This window comes from Coregonus clupeaformis, unplaced genomic scaffold, assembly GCF_020615455.1.
Source record: "Coregonus clupeaformis isolate EN_2021a unplaced genomic scaffold, ASM2061545v1 scaf2663, whole genome shotgun sequence".
Lineage (NCBI taxonomy): Eukaryota > Metazoa > Chordata > Actinopteri > Salmoniformes > Salmonidae > Coregonus > Coregonus clupeaformis.
Window position 1 is genome coordinate 5,001 of NW_025536117.1, and position 7,500 is coordinate 12,500.

The following is a 7,500-nucleotide window of genomic DNA, read 5'->3' on the forward strand; positions in this document are numbered from 1 at the left end:
ATACAGCTAGCACCTGATGCTACGACAGGCTAGTGGGTTATAATACAGCTAGCACCTGATGCTACGACAGGCTAGTGGGTTATAATACAGCTAGCACCTGATGCTACGACAAGCTAGTGGGTTATAATACAGCTAGCACCTGATGTAATGACAGTCTAGTGGGTTATAAGGCTTTAGCAGGCTAAGGCTAAAGTGCTAGATGCAGTAATGGCTTTATGTGAGATGCTAGTTGAAGCTAATTAGAACAGAAAGGAATCTCAGTCTGTTTACTGTTTTCTGTAATTCATCCAACAATCAAATCAAATCTTATTTGTTTCATGCGCCGAATACAACTGGTGTAGACTTTACCGTGAAATGCTTGTTTACGAGCCCTTCCCAACGATGCAGAGTTTAAAAATAATAAAAATAAAAATAGTAAAACGAGCAATAAAATAAAATACACAACGGAGCTATATTCAGGGAGTACCAGTATGAGGTATGAGATATTTGAGGTAGATATGTACATGAAGGCAGGGTAAAGTGACTAGGCCTCAGGATAGATAATAATAAGGTATTTGAGGTAGATATGTACATGAAGGCAGGGTAAAGTGACTAGGCCTCAGGATAGATAATAGTAAGGTATTTGAGGTAGGTATTCATAGTTTTTCCTATTTTGTTGCATTGCAACCTGTAATTTAAATGGATTTTTATTTGGATTTCATGTAATGGGACATACACAAAATAGTCCAAATTGGTGAAGTGAAATAAAAAAATTCAAAAGAATAAATAACTGAAAAGTGGTGTGTGCATATGTATTCACCCCCCTAAATAAGATCTGGTGCAACCAATTACCTTCAGAAGTCACATAATTAGTTAAATAAAGTCCACCTGTGTGCAATCTAAGTGTCACATGATCTGTCACATGATCTCAGTATATATACATCTGTTCTGAAAGGCCCCAGAGTCTGCAACACCACTAAGCAAGGGGCACCACCAAGCAAGCGGCACCATGAAGACCAAGGAGCTCTCCAAACAGGTCAGGGACAAAGTTATGGAGAAGTACAGATCAGGGTTGGGTTATAAATAAATATCAAAATACTTTGAACATCCCATGGAGCACCATTAAATCCATTATTAAAAAATTGAAAGAATATGGCACCACTTCAAACCTGCCAAGAGAAGGCCGCCCACCAAAACTCACGGGCCAGGCAAGGAGGTCATTAATCAGAGAGGCAACAAAGAGACCAAAGATAACCCTGAAGGAGCTGCAAAGCTCCACAGCGGAGATTGGAGTATCTGTCCATAGGACCACTTTAAGCCGTACACTCCACAGAGCTGGGCTTTACAGAAGGGTGGCCAGAAAAAAGCCATTGCTTAAAGAAAAAAATAAGCAAACACGTTTGGTGTTCGCCAAAAGGCATGTGGGAGACTCCCCAAACAAATGGAAGAAGATACTCTGGTCAGATGAGACTAAAATTGAGCTTTTTGGCCATCAAGGAAAACGCTATGTCTGGCGCAAACCCAACACCTCTCATCACCCCGAGAACACCATCCCCACAGTGAAGCATGGTGGTGGGAGCATCATGCTGTGGGGTTGTTTTTCATCGGCAGGGACTGGGAAACTGGTCAGAATTGAAGGAATGATGGATGCGCTAAATACAGGGAAATTATTTAAAAAATTTAAATATCTTGGAATGGCCTAGTCAAAGCCCAGACCTCAATCCAATTGAGAATCTGTGGTATGACTTAAAGATTGCTGTACACCAGCGGAACCCATCCAACTTCAAGGAGCTGGAGCAGTTTTGCCTTGAAGAATGGGCAAAAATCCCAGTGGCTAGATGTGCCAAGCTTATAGAGACATACCCCAAGAGACTTGCAGCTGTAAACTCTCTCTCTCTCTCTCTCTCTCTCTCTCTCTCTCTCTCTCTCTCTCTCTCTCTCTCTCTCTCTCTCTCTCTCTCTCTCTCTCTCTCTCTCTCTCTCTCTCTCTCTCTCTCTCTCTCTCTCTCTCTCTCTCTCTCTCTCTCTCTCTCTCTCTCTCTCTCTCTCTCTCTCTCCTGCCTCTCTGTCTCTCTCTCTTCTTGAATTGATTCCTTCCAATCCTCTGTGCCTAGAATATATCATAACTCATGTCTACACACACACACACACACACACACACACACACACACACACACACACACACACACACACACACACACACACACACACAGTCTGCGTCTAGCTGTAGCTGTGACTTGTCATTTTTACTGCAGTGTGTGTGTGTGTGTGTGTGTGTGTGTGTGTGTGTGTCTGTGTGTGTCTCTTCCAAACCCACCATGGTACAGCCTGGTTCTCAGAGCATCCTGCTCCATAAGGCTGTTATTCACCTCCTCTCTCCTTCTCCTCTCTCCTCCTTCCCTCTCTCACTCTCTCCATTCTCCTCTCTCCATTCTCCTCTCTCTCTCCATTCTCCTCCTTCCCTCTCTCCTCTCTCTCTGTTCTCCTCTCTCTCTGTTCTCCTCCTTCCCTCTCTCCTCTCTCTCTGTTCTCCTCTCTCTCTGTTCTCCTCTCTCTCTGTTCTCCTCTCTCTATTCTCCTCCTTCCCTCTCTCCTCTCTCTCTGTTCTCCTCTCTCTCTGTTCTCCTCCTTCCCTCTCTCCTCTCTCTCTGTTCTCCTCTCTCTCTGTTCTCCTCTCTCTCTGTTCTCCTCTCTCTATTCTCCTCCTTCCCTCTCTCCTCTCTCTCTGTTCTCCTCTCTCTCTGTTCTCCTCCTTCCCTCTCTCCTCTCTCTCTGTTCTCCTCTCTCTCTGTTCTCCTCTCTCTCTCCATTCTCCTCCTTCCCTCTCTCCTCTCTCTCTGTTCCCCTCTCTCTCCATTCTCCTCCTTCCCTCTCTCCTCTCTCTCTGTTCCCCTCTCTCTCCATTCTCCTCCTTCCCTCTCTCCTCTCTCTCTGTTCTCCTCTCTCTCCATTCTCCTCTCTCTCCTCTCACACACGGAAATTCCCCTTCCTGAATCCATCACCGTGGTAACGGGCAGGAAGGAAGCTGGACAATCGTTCTGCCTCCACACTCCACATTGGGAATAACTCCAAACACTACCTGTGACAGCAGGTCACAGGTTAGAGGTCAGAGGTCAGATTACCCTGGTGGTATCATCCTCGTCTCATCCTCGTCTCACCCCTCTCCACTCCTCCCTCCACCCTCCTCCTTCACCAGTCTGTATCGCTACTGGTACCAGGGCTGAGTGCCAGGACAGGGGGCACAGAGGAAGGAGAGGGGAGGAATGAGGGGAGAGGAGAGGAGAGGATCAGGACCAACAGAAACTCCAGACCAGCAGTTACAGACCCCTCTCTCCACTCCCCTGTAATCTCTCTCTCTCTCTCTCTCTCTCTCTCTCTCTCTCTCTCTCTCTCTCTCTCTCTCTCTCTCTCTCTCTCTCTCTCTCTCTCTCTCTCTCTCTCTCTCTCTCTCTCTCTCTCTCTCTCTCTCTCTCTCTCTCTTCTCCCCCTCCTTCTCCTGTGTGTGTGTGTGTATTGTGCTAGGCGGTGGAAGGTTTCTGATTGTAAATCTCTCTCTGCTGTTCTGTACTATACTACAGTATACCATACTAGCCTGTGTTCCCAGCAATAAGACAGTAATAGACTGTGTTCCCAGCAGTAAGACAGTAATAGCCTGTGTTCCCAGCAGTAAGACAGTAATAGCAGTAAGTCAGTAATAGACTGTGTTCCCAGCAGTAAGGCAGTAATAGCAGTAAGACAGTAATAGCCTGTGTTCCCAGCAGTAAGACAGTAATAGCCTGTGTTCCCAGCAGTAAGACAGTAATAGCAGTAAGACAGTAATAGACTGTGTTCCCAGCAGTAAGACAGTAATAGTCTGTGTTCCCAGCAGTAAGACTGTAATAGCAGTAAGACAGTAATAGCCTGTGTTCCCAGCAGTAAGACAGTAATAGCAGTAAGACAGTAATAGCCTGTGTTCCCAGCAGTAAGACAGTAATAGCAGTAAGACAGTAATAGACTGTGTTCCCAGCAGTAAGACAGTAATAGCCTGTGTTCCCAGCAGTAAGACAGTAATAGCCTGTGTTCCCAGCAGTAAGACAGTAATAGCAGTAAGACAGTAATAGACTGTGTTCCCAGCAGTAAGACAGTAATAGCCTGTGTTCCCAGCAGTAAGACAGTAATAGCCTGTGTTCCCAGCAGTAAGACAGTAATAGCCTGTGTTCCCAGCAGTAAGACAGTAATAGCAGTAAGACAGTAATAGACTGTGTTCCCAGCAGTAAGACAGTAATAGCCTGTGTTCCCAGCAGTAAGAGAGTAATAGCAGTAAGTCAGTAATAGACTGTGTTCCCAGCAGTAAGACAGTAATAGCAGTAAGACAGTAATAGCCTGTGTTCCCAGCAGTAAGACAGTAATAGCCTGTGTTCCCAGCAGTAAGACAGTAATAGCAGTAAGACAGTAATAGACTGTGTTCCCAGCAGTAAGACAGTAATAGTCTGTGTTCCCAGCAGTAAGACTGTAATAGCAGTAAGACAGTAATAGCCTGTGTTCCCAGCAGTAAGACAGTAATAGCAGTAAGACAGTAATAGCCTGTGTTCCCAGCAGTAAGACAGTAATAGCAGTAAGACAGTAATAGACTGTGTTCCCAGCAGTAAGACAGTAATAGGCTGTGTTCCCAGCAGTAAGACAGTAATAGCCTGTGTTCCCAGCAGTAAGACAGTAATAGCAGTAAGACAGTAATAGACTGTGTTCCCAGCAGTAAGACAGTAATAGCCTGTGTTCCCAGCAGTAAGACAGTAATAGCCTGTGTTCCCAGCAGTAAGACAGTAATAGCCTGTGTTCCCAGCAGTAAGACAGTAATAGCAGTAAGACAGTAATAACCTGTATTCCCAGCAGTAAGACAGTAATAGCAGTAAGACAGTAATATACTGTGTTCCCAGCAGTAAGACAGTAATAGCCTGTGTTCCCAGCAGTAAGACAGTAATAGCCTGTGTTCCCAGCAGTAAGACAGTAATAGCCTGTGTTCCCAGCAGTAAGACAGTAATAGCAGTAAGACTGTAATAGACTGTGTTCCCAGCAGTAAGACAGTAATAGCAGTAAGACAGTAATAGCCTGTGTTCCCAGCAGTAAGACAGTAATAGCAGTAAGACTGTAATAGACTGTGTTCCCAGCAGTAAGACAGTAATAGCAGTAAGACAGTAATAGACTGTGTTCCCAGCAGTAAGACAGTAATAGCAGTAAGACAGTAATAGACTGTGTTCCCAGCAGTAAGACAGTAATAGCAGTAAGACAGTAATAGCCTGTGTTCCCAGCAGTAAGACAGTAATAGCCTGTGTTCCCAGCAGTAAGACAGTAATAGCAGTAAGACAGTAATAGACTGTGTTCCCAGCAGTAAGACAGAAATAGCAGTAAGACAGTAATAGACTGTGTTCCCAGCAGTAAGACAGTAATAGCCTGTGTTCCCAGCAGTAAGACAGTAATAGCAGTAAGACAGTAATAGACTGTGTTCCCAGCAGTAAGACAGTAATAGCAGTAAGTCAGTAATAGACTGTGTTCCCAACAGTAAGACAGTAATAGCAGTAAGACAGTAATAGACTGTGTTCCCAGCAGTAAGACAGTAATAGCCTGTGTTCCCAGCAGTAAGACAGTAATAGCAGTAAGACAGTAATAGCCTGTGTTCCCAGCAGTAAGACAGTAATAGCAGTAAGACAGTAATAGACTGTGTTCCCAGCAGTAAGACAGTAATAGCCTGTGTTCCCAGCAGTAAGACAGTAATAGCAGTAAGACTGTAATAGCCTGTGTTCCCAGCAGTAAGACAGTAATAGCAGTAAGTCAGTAATAGCCTGTGTTCCCAGCAGTAAGACAGTAATAGCAGTAAGACAGAAAGAGCCTGTGTTCCCAGCAGTAAGACAGTAATAGCACTAAGACAGTAATAGACTGTGTTCCCAGCAGTAAGACAGTAATAGCAGTAAGACAGTAATAGACTGTGTTCCCAGCAGTAAGACAGTAATAGCAGTAAGACAGTGATAGACTGTGTTCCCAGCAGTAAGACAGTAATAGCAGTAAGACAGTAATAGCCTGTGTTCCCAGCAGTAAGACAGTAATAGCACTAAGACAGTAATAGCCTGTGTTCCCAGCAGTAAGACAGTAATAGCAGTAAGACAGTAATAGACTGTGTTCCCAGCAGTAAGACAGTAATAGCAGTAAGACAGTAATAGACTGTGTTCCCAGCAGTAAGACAGTAATAGCAGTAAGACAGTAATAGCCTGTGTTCACAGCAGTAAGACAGTAATAGCACTAAGACAGTAATAGCCTGTGTTCCCAGCAGTAAGACAGTAATAGCAGTAAGACAGTAATAGCCTGTGTTCCCAGCAGTAAGACAGTAATAGCAGTAAGACAGTAATAGCCTGTGTTCCCAGCAGTAAGACAGTAGTAGACTGTGTTCCCAGCAGTAAGACAGTAATAGCCTGTGTTCCCAGCAGTAAGACAGTAATAGCAGTAAGACAATAATAGCCTGTGTTCCCAGCAGTAAGACAGTAGTAGACTGTGTTCCCAGCAGTAAGACAGTAATAGCCTGTGTTCCCAGCAGTAAGACAGTAATAGCAGTAAGACAGTAATAGCCTGTGTTCCCAGCAGTAAGACAGTAATAGCCTGTGTTCCCAGCAGTAAGACAGTAATAGCAGTAAGACAGTAATAGCCTGTGTTCCCAGCAGTAAGACAGTAATAGCAGTAAGACAGTAATAGACTGTGTTCCCAGCAGTAAGACAGTAATAGCAGTAAGTCAGTAATAGACTGTGTTCCCAACAGTAAGACAGTAATAGCAGTAAGACAGTAATAGCCTGTGTTCCCAACAGTAAGACAGTAATAGCAGTAAGACAGTAATAGACTGTGTTCCCAGCAGTAAGACAGTAATAGCAGTAAGACAGTAATAGACTGTGTTCCCAACAGTAAGAAAGTAATAGCAGTAAGACAGTAATAGCCTGTGTTCCCAACAGTAAGACAGTAATAGCAGTAAGACAGTAATAGACTGTGTTCCCAGCAGTAAGACAGTAATAGCAGTAAGACAGTAATAGACTGTGTTCCCAATAGTAAGACAGTAATAGCAGTAAGACAGTAATAGACTGTGTTCCCAGCAGCAAGACAGTAATAGCAGTAAGACTGTAATAGACTGTGTTCCCAACAGTAAGACAGTAATAGCAGTAAGACAGTAATAGCCTGTGTTCCCAACAGTAAGACAGTAATAGCAGTAAGTCAGTCATAGACTGTGTTCCCAGCAGTAAGACAGTAATAGCAGTAAGACAGTAATAGCCTGTGTTCCCAACAGTAAGACAGTAATAGCAGTAAGACAGTAATAGCCTGTGTTCCCAGCAGTAAGACAGTAATAGCCTGTGTTCAAGCAGTAAGACAGTAATATACTGTGTTCCCAACAGTAAGACAGTAATAGCAGTAAGACAGTAATAGCCTGTGTTCCCAGCAGTAAGACATTAATAGACTGTGTTCCCAGCAGTAAGACAGTAATAGCAGTAAGACAGTAATAGCCTGTGTTCC